A 13,281-nucleotide genomic window follows, 5' to 3' on the forward strand; every position below is an offset into this window, starting at 1 on the left:
TTCCAAAACTGAAAAGGCAACCACAGTATGAATCAAACAAGGGTGGGTGGGTTTAATGGGACTTAAAAATAACTAATTCTATTATGAAAACAACTGCTAAAGTGCAACTAAGATGGCAGCGGCGCCATTTGATAACTGTAAAATGAATAGTTTACCTACGAAATGAACGATGAATTCAAAACGTAAGTAAACTAAAACTAATCTTTTACGTGTATAATTATCAAATAATTCTACTCTCAATCCTATGAGATATAGTGGAGTAGAAAGTTCGTTCCACTCCTAGTGCTCTAGCATGGATTGTTTTCTAATCTAACTAGTCGTTTCTAAGTCTATGAGAGCTTTACGAAGGGAATTATACTACGATGCAACTACCCACAAGATGCAACTAGTCGATTATCTAAATAATTATGGGAATGCTACGTTGATTCTATGATAAGGAGTTAGAGGGGGATTGATTCCACCTTAACTCAACTTAATCCGCTAACGAATTTAATCGTCAGAATCCGAATTGAAATCGCTTTCATGAGAACAATTGGTTATTCCTAATCCCTAATTATACATGGCATTTCTACCAAATCATAACTAGCATGTGAACAATTAAACCCATTCTCATGGTGAACTAATCATTTCTAGAGTGGAATAGAAAATACGGCGACTCTACGATAATCGAATCAAGCTTTCATCAAGGCTTCACAACCCCTCTAATGGAGGTTTAGCCTTGAATCATTCATAATCATTTCCATTTAGATTAAAACTAAACATAATATAAAGCATTGAAATTTACTTAATTAAACAATAATGAAATCTAATTTAATGACTAAAATGCAATAAGGACAGGAATTGAAATTAGATCTAGAATTGGAAATGACAAAACCGAAATTGAATAATAACTACTAATTTATTTATCTAATTAAATGAAGAACAAGATTCAAGGGTTTATTCTAATACAATAATTGGATTTCTAAACTACACTTAATCAAAAACAATTAATTAAAACTAGATCTAGAAGTTATTTTAATGGCTACTTTTTACCCTAAACTATCTACCATTATCTAACTACTATTAACAAAGAGCTAAGCTTTTGTTTTTATACATCCAGATCCAAAAATCGTGCATGGGCTTGGAGCCATGGTTTGGGCCAGAGAATCGTGCCCAAAACCCAATTCTTTCAAATTCAAAAAGGCCTCTTCAGCTGCAGTTGGCTTCCACAGACTTTTCGTCCACTTCTGCTCCTCTGATTGGGTCAAGGCTTGGACCATTGCAAAGCTCTTTCCGAACTGGTCGTTTTGACATAAGGTAGGCCCACCTCGGGAGGTCCGAGTCCAAAGATATGGCATTCTCAAGTTCTCACTGACTTTTTGCTCCTTTATCTCGCTAAAATGGCACATTTCTCGCACATAATGGACTTTGAAGCCCGAAATGCATAAAACACGTAATCAGTATTAACTCTTACTTATTATTCACATAATTGGTCTAACAGTATGATTATTAAGGGGTTAAAACTACAGTTTTGGGCTCTTATCATACAACACATAAAAACTAGAACTACTGTGTTCTACCGTCATATTCACATCTTTCTTTTTTACGGGTATACTTTTGTACTGATAAAAACTACCTTGTTCTGCCATATACTTATAATGGGATTAACAAAACCATATCTTTGATTAAAACAAAAAAGCAGACCATGTCATACATTTCCTATACAAGAACTCCATTTTACAATAACTAAACTAAGATATAAGACAATAGGGAAGTTCCCAAACATTTTCAATACAATTTGGTCAATATTGATAGGGTTATATACTAAAAGCATTACTTTTGTATTAACTCTAATTCTTTATTTTTTGAATGAGAATCATATGGGCAAATGTTATGCATATTATATGTGTTATTAGTTATATGCATGCATCTAATACTTTATGTTGTAGATGATATGGTGCGTGGTGACACACAGAAGATCATATCATCAGTACCTTATAAAGTATTAGTAAACGTTCACAACCTAGATGGATTTGGACAAACCATTGGTACGATTGTAGTATAATCTAGTATTAGTCTAAACGGTAGCTGCGATAAAATAGCTTCGCAACAATGGGGACCAAATATAGTGATATAAAGAGTTGTTTCAATGGGGACCAAATATAGTGAGATAGGGAGTGATATAACATAAGCTGCTGTAGTGATCAGATGCTCTGTTATTTTTGCCGCTTTTAGTTAAAAACTAGTCTAAAGAGGAACACTTATCTTTCCACCCTTTTTCTCCTTTCCTTTTCAGGTAAAATCCTCTATTGATAGACAGTGTGAGTTTTGAAAAGGAAGAAATCAAAACCAACTTGACTTGGATATTCTAAACCTCCTTCTTGGTTTAAGAACATATGGCATCCTCAAGCAATCCGATGCCGTCTGAAAGTCAAAATAGTAATGGGGGACCAAGAAACAACTCCTGGAGTTTGTTGTTTGGTCGAGCTAGTTCATCAGAAACAACAGTGGTGTTCAAATCCTTTTCACCTATCTTCATAGATGGTGTTGCTCAATTCCCCTCTGAGCTCCTTAAGCAAGCTACTAAACAGTGGGATGAGTATCTTGTTGGATATTTCCTAGACAAAAGGCTCTCTTTTCTTACAGTAAAGGATGTTCTAGAGAAAAAGTGGAAATTAAAAGGTTCCTTTGATATCACCAATGATAAGGAACTTTTCTATATGAGTTTTACGAGTTTAGAGGACCGGCAAATGGTGCTAGATGAAGGTCCAATTTTTATTGCTAACCAAGTGTTTGTGGTTAAACCATGGTCAGTGGAGGTAGAGAATTATAAAAACAAGGTTGCTTTAATCCCTCTCTGGGTGAAGCGAATGGATGTGCCAAAGGAAATGTGGACATTTGATGGTCTTTCTTACCTTGCAAGCTTAGTTGGAGGGACGCCAATGTTTATGGATGACGCAACAGCAAAGAGGAAAAGGCTATCCTTCGCAAGGTTCTGTATTGAATTCCCAGTGAATTTTGAGTATAAAGACTCTATAAAGGTTAATCTGGAAATCGAGAGGTTGATATTCCACTTGAGTATCCATGGAAGCCCTTGTCCTGTACAAAATGCAATAAGTTTGGACACTCCATAGATAAGTGCTCTGGAAGAATAACTACGGTATGGCAACAGAGGAGGAGAGAGCCAAATAGTGGTGCTAAAGCAATTCCAAGTTCGGGAAATGATGGCAGAGGTTTAGGGCATGAACAAGGGGACACTTCAGAACAGGTAGTAGAATGTGAAGAAGTAACTTCCCTAGCGATAGTAACAGCCAGCACTGAGCAAGAAGTGACTATAAGAACCAAAAATCAGAATGAGGTAGAAGGTTATAATAGTGAAGAGGTTGGGCAACAGACTCAACCAAATCATAGTGAGACAACTCTGTCATCAAGTATAAACCTAGTCTCCCCTGGGCGAATTGAGTGTATATTTAATAATGTTACTACTGAAGAGGCTCAAGCAGTAATGCATACACCTATTCAACAAATCAGACCAGTGCACCTTGATGAAGGCAATTTTTGTGCGTTGAAAGGAACATTTTTGAGGAGCTCGCAGACTTGGAAGATGATGATCTATCGGATGCAGAGCTTGAACTGTTTGGGGACAAGAATGCCATTCCACGACCTCTGCAAGAATCTAGTGTGACTGCCTCAGTACAAACAAGAGCTCAGAAGAGGAACAAAGCTGAACAGAAGAAACAGTCAGGGAAGAAAGGTAGGGGCAGATCAAAAAGGAGTGGTAAGAAGGGAAGACGGTAAAAAGTTCCAATGATTAAAATAGGTAGTTGGAATGTTAGGGGGTTAAATGACTTCACAAAGGCAAAATAGTTGAATAAATTTCGTAGAGAATAAGATTAGTTGTATGGGTATTTTGGAAACAAAAGTAAGTATGGAGAAGTTTAGCACCATTACAGGTATGGTATGTCCCTCATGGGCTCTGAGCATAATTACTCGAGTGATGCATATGGAAGAATCTGGATCATATGGGATAGGAATCTTTTGGATGTTCAAAAGGAGGTGGAAGGGGGCTAATTCATTCATTGCACGGTCACTAGTAGGTAGTATGGGTTTGGTTCTTGTTAACTGCTGTATATACGAAGAATAACAGTCATGAGAGACTTATTCTATGGGATGAGTTGAAGACCTTAAGTACAGGGATTCAGGGTCCATGGTGTGTAATGGGAGATTTTAATAATGTCTTGTACTCCCATGAAAGAATTAATGACACGGCAGTTCATCCTAGAGAGACGCAGCCATTTGCAAGTTGCTTGAATGTAGCAGGGCTGTTTGACCATTCGGCATCAGGGTGTTTTTTCACGTGGAACAGTGGAGGGGAAATATTAGGAAATGGTCGAAAATTGATAGATGCCTTGTCAATGTAGCTTGGTCAGCTATTGTGTTGGCCACAAAGGTGGAAGTCTTAACGCAATGAGCTTCAAATCATTGTCCGCTGTTGATGACGTTCCAAAACTCCTTCAGAAGCCACCCCCCGTTTAGATTTTGTAACTTCTGGATGAAGCATCAAGATTTTGAAGAAACTTTTAAAGTGTGCTGGGGTATAACAAATCATGGGAGCCCCCCGTATATGTTAACAAGAAAGCTAAAAAATTTGAAGCTAGTTTTGAAAGGATGGGCAAGGAATTTTTGCCATGATACTCAAAGAATAGTGGCTGAAACGAGAGTACAATTGAAGCTAGTCCAAGAAACACTTCACCAAAATCCACTGGATTGCTCCCTCAGTGCAAAGGAGTTTGAGTTAAGGGAAAAGCTTTGTTATTTGATAAAGATGGAGGAAGCTGATATTTTCCATAGGACCGATATTGACTGGTTGTCGTTCGATGATAAATGTAGTGCATACTTCTTTAATGCACTAAAGGAAAATAAGACTCGAAGCTTTGTATGGGATATCATTGATGCACATGGAATTTGAAGAGAGGGAAAAGAGCCAGTAGCCAATGCTTTCCTGCAGTACTACTCCAATTTACTTGGAGCCCTCACCTGCCTTCTGTGATTCTGGGTTTCTCTGTAATGTGCAAGTGAAGGAGATTAATCAGAGTACAAGCCAATTTCTAGAGTCTCCTATAACTGATTTGGAGATAAAGGAAGCATTCTTTGCCATGGAGGATAATAAAATGCCTGGACCAGATGGCTTCAATGCATGTTTCTTCAAGAAAAGTTGGGCTACTATTGGGGCTGATTTCACCAGAGCAATCAAATACACTTTTAGCCAGAAGAAATTGACAGGAGGTATAAATTCCACTCTCCTTTGTCTTGTAATATCATATTCAAGTGTGTGTCAAAGGTTCTAACCAACAGAATGAAGACTTGTATATCCTCCTTGATCTCAAGTACACAATCAGCATTTATACCGGGGAGGTCGATTCAAGATAACCTGTTATTAGCGCATGAGCTACTTAGGGGTTATTCTAGGAAATAGGGTCAGAAGAGATGTGATATCAAGCTTGATATAAAGAAAGCCTATGATTCGGTGGCTTGGCAAGCAGTAGAAGCTATTTTGCACAAGTTCAAGTTCCCTCTCCTGTTCATTGAATGGCTACATATGTGCTATGCTTCTCCTTCATACTCAGTAATGGTAAATGGGACACCAGAAGGGTATTTTGAAGGGAAAAGAGGGCTTCGACAGGGTGACCCAGTCTCTCCCTATTTGTTTGTGCTTGTCATGGAGATCTTGAGTGCTCTTCTTTATAAAGGGCTTCAGCAGAAAAAAAAAATAAATGCTCACTCCAAATGTAGGAAATTGGACATATCTCATCTATGCTTTGTCGATGATGTCCTAATATTTTGCAAAGGTAATATGGAATCTATGCTAGCTATAAAAGACATCTTGCAAGACTTCTCTCAGGCTACAGGGCTTCATTTTAGCAATGAAAAGAGTACTCTCCTAACTGGTAGCATGTCAAAAGAAGGACTAGAATTAGCGGCAGTTATGAATATCTCTCTTGTAGCTCCCCCCGGTTACTTATCTTGGGTTGCCTCTTACGGCCACTAGACTTGGTATAAGAGAATATTTGCCTCTAATTGAAAAGATCACAGAGAGAATCTCAAGTTGGAAGAATAAATATCTTAACAGTGCCAGAAGAGTACAATTGGTGAAGTCTGTTCTAGCATCGTTCCAAACCTATTGGGCGAAGACTTTTGTGTTGCCAAAAATAGTGATTAAGAAGGTGGCGAAGCTATGCAATAGATTCATATGGGCAGGGCCAAACATGGATAGGAAGATGCATCATGCTAGTCATGCTACTCTCAGACTTGACAAGGATCAGGGAGGGCTTGGTCTTGTGGATCCAAAAGTTTGGAATCAAGCCGCGTACTGTGGATTGGTTTTTAAACTTGCATAGAAATCAGATTGTTTGTGGGTTAGATGGACATGGCAGCAACACATAAAGCACAAAAAGTTTTGGACTATGAAGGTGCCGAGGGATTGCTCCTGGGTGTGGAGAGGGATTTTGAAACATCGAGAAGTCTCGTGGAAGTTTGTCTGATATTGTATAGCGAATGGAAATGGTACTAATTTATGGCATGATCCATGGTGTTCGGGGCCTTTATTCTTGAACAACCAAGCCAGAAGTTTGTTAGGACATATCATCCTAGAGGATGCGAAGGTTTCCGCAGTTTTAAGGGAGGGGAGATGGTCAAGCTGCATCACTGATATGCCGGAGGGTGAGGTAAAGGATTGGATTATGGGAACTGAGATAAATTCCTATATCATTGAGGATCAGGTGACATGGACCCCAAGCAGTATAGGAGCTTTCACTACTTCCTCAGCATACTATGTCCTGAAAAAGGTGAGAAGTAAGGTAAAATGGTTCAAGATTGTGTGGGGGAAATACTCAGTACCGAAGCACTCTTTTACCACTTGGCAGCTGTTCTCGGGAACTCTCCCAACTCAGAATAGGTTGATGGCGAAGAGGGTGATAGCGCAATCAAAGTGTTGCTTGTGTGGGGGCCATGAAAAGTGTTCAGCTCATCTCTTCTTTGATTGTCCGTTATCGAAACTGGTCTGGCAGAATTTCAAGAAAGCCATAGGGCTGCCAGAGATGGTGCGAGCATCGCATAATGAATGGTACTACTTGATGAGACTATGTAGAGCGAATACCTTAGCTTCTAAAGTGATAAGAGCCTTTACCTATGCTGCAGTCCAAGCCATTTGGAATGACCGAAACTGGAGGTTGAAGAAAGATAGATTTTGGTCAGCTGATGATGTGAGTCAGAAAGTTTTGAATAGCATGAAGATTTATATGGGGAAAACACTAGAGCAAGTAAAGGAGGAGGAGGCTGCGAAATTGCTGCTAGCAGAACTGGGAATTAGGGTTACTCTAAAGCAAAGAGATGAGATATGGGTAAAATGGAGTAAATTAGGCTGCTAGCAGAACTGGGAACTTGAAGATAAGATAAGGCAGATGCACCCTGAGCTCTTCTCTGACACTCTACCTTGAATCTCGGGACGAGATCCTTTTAAGGTGTGTATATTATAACACCCCGTCTTTTTATTTCATTTCCAATAATAATATTAATAGTAATAATAATAATAATAATGTAAATAGAATACAGAAATAGGATATCCAGTTGTTAGAAAAAAAAAAGCCCGTAAGTAAGTAGATAGTAGCCCACGATGGTACTGAGTTATGAGGTTTTCGACCTGAGAAAAATAATGTAGGCGATTTTGTGTTTTTGAAGGTTTCCCCTATGAGAGGAGTTATGAGGTTTGGCATGAAAGGAAAGTTGAGTCCACGATATATTGGACCATATGAGATAGTAGCCTCCGTTGGTAGTTTGGCGTACCGTCTTGCCTTGCCGCCTAACTTGGCGATGATTCATGATGTATTCCACGTGTCTATGCTATGGAAATGTGTGAAAGATCCTACTGAGGTTGTCCAGCCAGCAGAGCTAGAGTTGAACGATGATGTAACTTTTACAGTGAGGCCTATCATGATAGTAGATAGGGATGTGAAACACCTTAGGAGGAGGATTGTAAACTTGGTAAAAGTGCAGTGGAGTGAAAGGGAAAATGACGTGACCTGGGAACTTGAAGATAAGATAAGGCAGATGCACCCTGAGCTCTTCTCTGACACTCTACCTTGAATCTCGGGACGAGATCCTTTTAAGGTGTGTATATTATAACACCCCGTCTTTTTATTTCATTTCCTATAATAATATTAATAGTAATAATAATAATAATAATGTAAATAGAATACAGAAATAGGACATCCAGTTGTTAGAAAAAAAAAGCCCGTAAGTAAGTAGATAGGTTTAAAACCCGGGTTTTTCGGAGAGGTTTGAAAAACTAGAAAATAGGGGTTTCTCACGTAGAGTTTTTTTTTTTGAGAAAAACAAAACGAGAGTTTTGTTAAAAAGTGAGAGTTTTACTGAGAGAAAAACAGGAGTTTTGAACGAGGAAGATAATCGGTTCGCGTGACAGTAGACGACGGGGTTTCGATTTCGGGGAGCTGTTCGATTTTAACAGTGAGTAGTCATATTATATTATATTTTTATTGGTTTCGATTTAAACACACCAGTAATGCCGTTCTTTCTCAAATTTCTTTTTTTGTCAACTCTGTAAATGGTTAGCCACCATTTTGAACCCCTGCAGTAGAGAAATTAGGATGACATTTGGCCTTTAACTGCCGGTCCGACGGGCTTTGAAAATGCCGCCATCATCATGATCAAACCCGTTCCTTGTCTTTTTTTTTTGTATGGTTTTTATTTGTATTGTTGAATTGTTACTGTGAATGTTATTGATGATGTTTGGTTGTGATAGTGAAGGGTTGGGTATTGGATTGGTGTTTGGGTTGATTGGGTGAGGGGGAAGCCTTGAAACCGCCATTAATGGTGTTCAACCAAGACCCCCAAACCGTCCTGATTTGTAATGGGTTGTTTAAAGGTTTTGTTGTTTGGTTTTTGTGGGGTTTTAGTTGAGGATAGAAACCGAGTGGTTTCGGTGTGGTTGGCTGTTGTTTGAATGATGGTGAAGCTGTCACCGGTGCGTTAATGGCGTGGGATGAGGTTTTCTTCAGTATAACAGAACTATGATTTGATGGTATGGGTAGGTGGGGGTTTTTGTGAGGAACCAAACCGCGGGGTTTCTTTTATGTATAGGTGGCCGGTGGTGGCTGTGTGGTGGTCGGTGGTGGTTGTTTGAAATTAGAGAAGAAGGAGATGAACAGTACTCAAAAACGATTTTGGGCTTGGGCCAAAATCGTGGGCTATTATCTTTTTGGTTTTGGATTTTAAAATTTGACTTTTAGATTAGACTATGGGCCTTAGGATTTGGGCTTTTGAGTTTAGGCGGGTTGACCAGAGTTGATTTGTTGACTTTGACCGAGTTATTTGTTGACTTTGACGTGGTTGACTTTGACCGATTGACCAAAATTTGACTTTTTCCTAAAATTATGATTCGGTCTATTAGAATAAGTCTAGGACTATTAGCATGTTTGATTTAGGCTAGGACCTTTATAAATATACTTGTGTATGCGTGTATTTATCGCTTGGTGATTTTTGGTCTTTTGAGATACACAACGTTATGACACTTATATATTCATGAAATTAATAATGCGTAAACCAAAAATAATTGAATCAAGATTTTCCTACGTTCTCTGAAATAATCTATGCAATAAAATACAATAATGCGTAAACAAAACTTACCGCACCCTTTTAGAACTCTCCACGCCTCAAGTCTTAGAATTGAGTTTATGACTGATGAAGTCATATGTAGGTGGGCATTTATTGAATGTGCCATAAATGGCCCGTTAGTGTTATATAAAGGTATTCATTGAATGTGCCATGAATGACCCGGTATTCATTGAATGTGCCATGAATGACAGATTGTAGTGATCGCCCTAAAGAGGAACTAAGGTATTAAGCGCTTGGAGTTAGTTGTATTCCTTGAATGTATATGGGAATGTAGGATTGGGTATTCCTTGAATGTGGCAGGAATGACCGGGGCATTCATTGAATGTGTCATGAATGGCCCGTTAGTGATATGATATGTATTCATTGAATGTGCCATGAATGACCTGAGTTTTTGTGCCCAAAGAGGCTGTGAAATATGTGTATGAAAGCCCAGAGATGGCTATGATATTGTGGTATTCGGTGGGAGAGAGGCACACAGGAATGTGTGATTTGGCAAATGTGTGGAGTGCAAATCGTGGAGTAGGTACTAAAGGGTGGGTGTATAAGAAAAGTAATTGATTAATTTATAAGAGAAATTGATTTGATTATGTGAGTGAGTTGGGCTTACTTTTGAATGCATATAGGATATTTACATATGTTATATATACAAGTTCTAACTTTCTTTTGCAGGAGGGTAGGACTTAATAATATTTTGTGCAAGGACGCGGTCCTACCCTTATACAGCAGCGGATATCGGTAAGTTATAATTCAATTATTTAGATATTAAAAATGAGTTATTAGAATGGGTTAATAAGATGGAAGTAAATAAAATGGAAGTTTTGCTTGGGAAGAAACTATGCCGTTTGAGATGACGGAACTATTTGTCTTCCAAGCTGAGAATGATTAGGTTATGATAGAATTTAAAGTGTTAGTTGGATAAGAAAAGTTTAAAAATGTTTATATGTGTTTAGTCTACTCATACCAGCAAATTCAAATTTGCTGACCCATGTTTGCTTTGTTTTGGCAACGTGGGTGTGTTCTTGGGAACATAGGTGGAAGGCAGTGGAACCGCGGCGTGTGAGTGTGATTCGTGCTTGGAGCGGTCTGTTAGTTTTCTTTTAGGTTTGATTTCTTTGTTGGAAGAATGTAATAACGTAGTTTATCTTTTTCATGGCATGAGAACGTGGTAGTGATGAATTTTATTTGGAGAGTTTGTTTGATGTTTTATTTGGAAGGATGTTATCTTAATAAAGAGATTGCGGATAATTGTTGGAATTTTTATGTAAGTTGTTTCTTTTATGACATGGCTATTAGGGTTTGTATGTGTAGTATCCTCCGTCATAGTCTGGGTTTTTAAACAAGTGAACCTAGTGATGTTTGAGATATTTATATTTCAAATATTCACTTTGTTATTGTTTAGAAATTCGGGCTGTGACATTTTTGGTATCAGAGCCTAGGTTAGCTTAGTGTTGGAAAGTCTAAGTGATCCTCGGATGTGGAATATGGGTTATAGTGTTGAGAGTTTTGGATATATATGAATATTAATGGGAGTTTTGTTTGAACTGTAGATCATGGTTGAGACACGTAATGGAAATACTCTTTGGACTGCAGGTGAACACTCCGATCTGAGATGTCGAGTACTGATTGAATCAATTGTTGCAAGCTATGCGGAATACCCATCCAGTTCAGGGAGATCCTTTTGCTAAGCGCAATAAGGAGTTTGGTACTCTTGGTGGGCAGCGATGATTGGTCTTTGGGAATCGCGATTTGCAAGTGAGTCTTGGATTCAAAGTTATGAAAATGTTTTTGAGCGTATGCAGCTTACGGAGATTCAGAAGCAGGAGTTGGCAGCTCACCAACTTGATGACGCTGCTAGGTTTTGGTGGCGAGCTCTCACCCCTAGTCTGGACACTAGAACTTTGACTTGGGAAGACTTCAAGATTAGATTTGAGAGTAAGTTCATTCCTGAGGCAGTAAAAGAGCAGTTGGCTCAACAGTTCTCTGAGTTGACTCAAGAGGCGGGGAAGTCTGTGGATCGGGTATGTGACCAAGTTTAATGAGTTATCGAGGTTTGCTCCTATCTTGTGGATCTTGACAAGAAGAAAACCAAAAGTTCATACGTGGGTTAGAGAGTCACTTGTCCAGCAAGTTGATTCCTTTTGATGGGGACACTTTCGATCGTGTGTTGGACTTGGCCTTGAGATATGAGGAGCAGAATGCAGCCATAAGAGAGTCGAGGGGGAAGAGGAAGTTTGGTGAGATACCAGTTGTTGGTCCTAGGCCTTTTGAGAACAGGCAGCCGAATAGGTTTAGACCTTATGATGTACCTTAGAGGGTTCCGTTTCAGAGACCACCATCCCAGGGGTTTCAGGGAGGATTTCATCAGCAGGGTGTATTCCGACCCCAGGGAGGATTTCATCAGCAGGGTAGTTATAGGCCACCGGGGCAGACTGGAGGCTTTAGACCTCGGGGAATCGATTGAAGGCGTGGTCCCCAGCTTCAGGGTCGAGCTCCCGCTCTTCCGTATCGACCAGCAGCATTACTTTTACCTGCACCAGCACCCACTCTTAGAGCCATAGTTCCTGTTGAAAGGGCTTGCTGGGAGTGTAAGCAGGTGGGGCATTTATCTCGTTATTGCCCTACCAAGCGAGGTAATCGCAGCGAGAGCACCACCGGCACCCACTCGTGCTAGAGCCTATGCTTTTATATGCGGGACACTGGGAATGTTGAAGGTACCTTTAGTTCATCTCAGTTTACATTCAGAGTTTTGTTTGATTCGGGTGCTTCACATTCCTTTATATCTCGTCAGTATGTTGAGAAAGAAAGTTTTAAAACTACCCTTTTACCTAAGCCTTTGTGTGTTGAGACACCGTTAGGAGGTTCTGTTACCTTGTATGACGAGTGCAAAGGTTTTAAGTTATGTTTCTTAGAACGTGTCTTTATGGTAGACCTGATCGTTTTGGGGTTTGAGGGTTTCCATTTCATACTTGGTATGGACTGGTTGACACGTTATCATGTTACCTTGGATTGTGCGAGGAGGGAGGTTATAGTGAATACACCTGGCATGCCGAGGTTGATTCACACCTGTGTTAGTAAGGAGGACTCAGTGATGTCTAGCTTCCTGTGCTCTATAGAGATACCCACGAGGGATATCAGCGATGTGGAAGTAGTGAGAGACTTCGAAGATGTTTTTCAGGAGATTCCAGGGTTGCCACCCAAGAGGGAGGTGGAGTTTCGTATAGACTTGTTACCGGGGACTGCACCAGTTTCAAAGTTACAGGTTGGCACCTAAGCTTTTGGACGAAATGAAAGTGCAAGTCGAGGAATTACTCAAGAAGGGGTAAGAGTTTAATGTTTAGTGATTTTGTTTTTGGCTTAACCATATCTTTTGAGTATATGGGTTTGAATCTTTTAAGGTGTGTATGACCAGGTTCATACGACCGAGCAACTCACCATGGGGTGCGCCTGCTATCTTTGTTTCCAAGAAGGATGGTACTTTGAGGATGTGTATTGACTTCAGGGATTTAAATCAGGTGACTATAAAAAATAAGTATCCGCTTCCTAGGATTGATGACTTGTTGGATCAGTTGAAAGGGGCTAAGATATTTTCGAAGTTTGATTTAAGGATTTGGT

This window comes from Coptis chinensis, chromosome 4 (assembly GCF_015680905.1).
Source record: "Coptis chinensis isolate HL-2020 chromosome 4, ASM1568090v1, whole genome shotgun sequence".
Lineage (NCBI taxonomy): Eukaryota > Viridiplantae > Streptophyta > Magnoliopsida > Ranunculales > Ranunculaceae > Coptis > Coptis chinensis.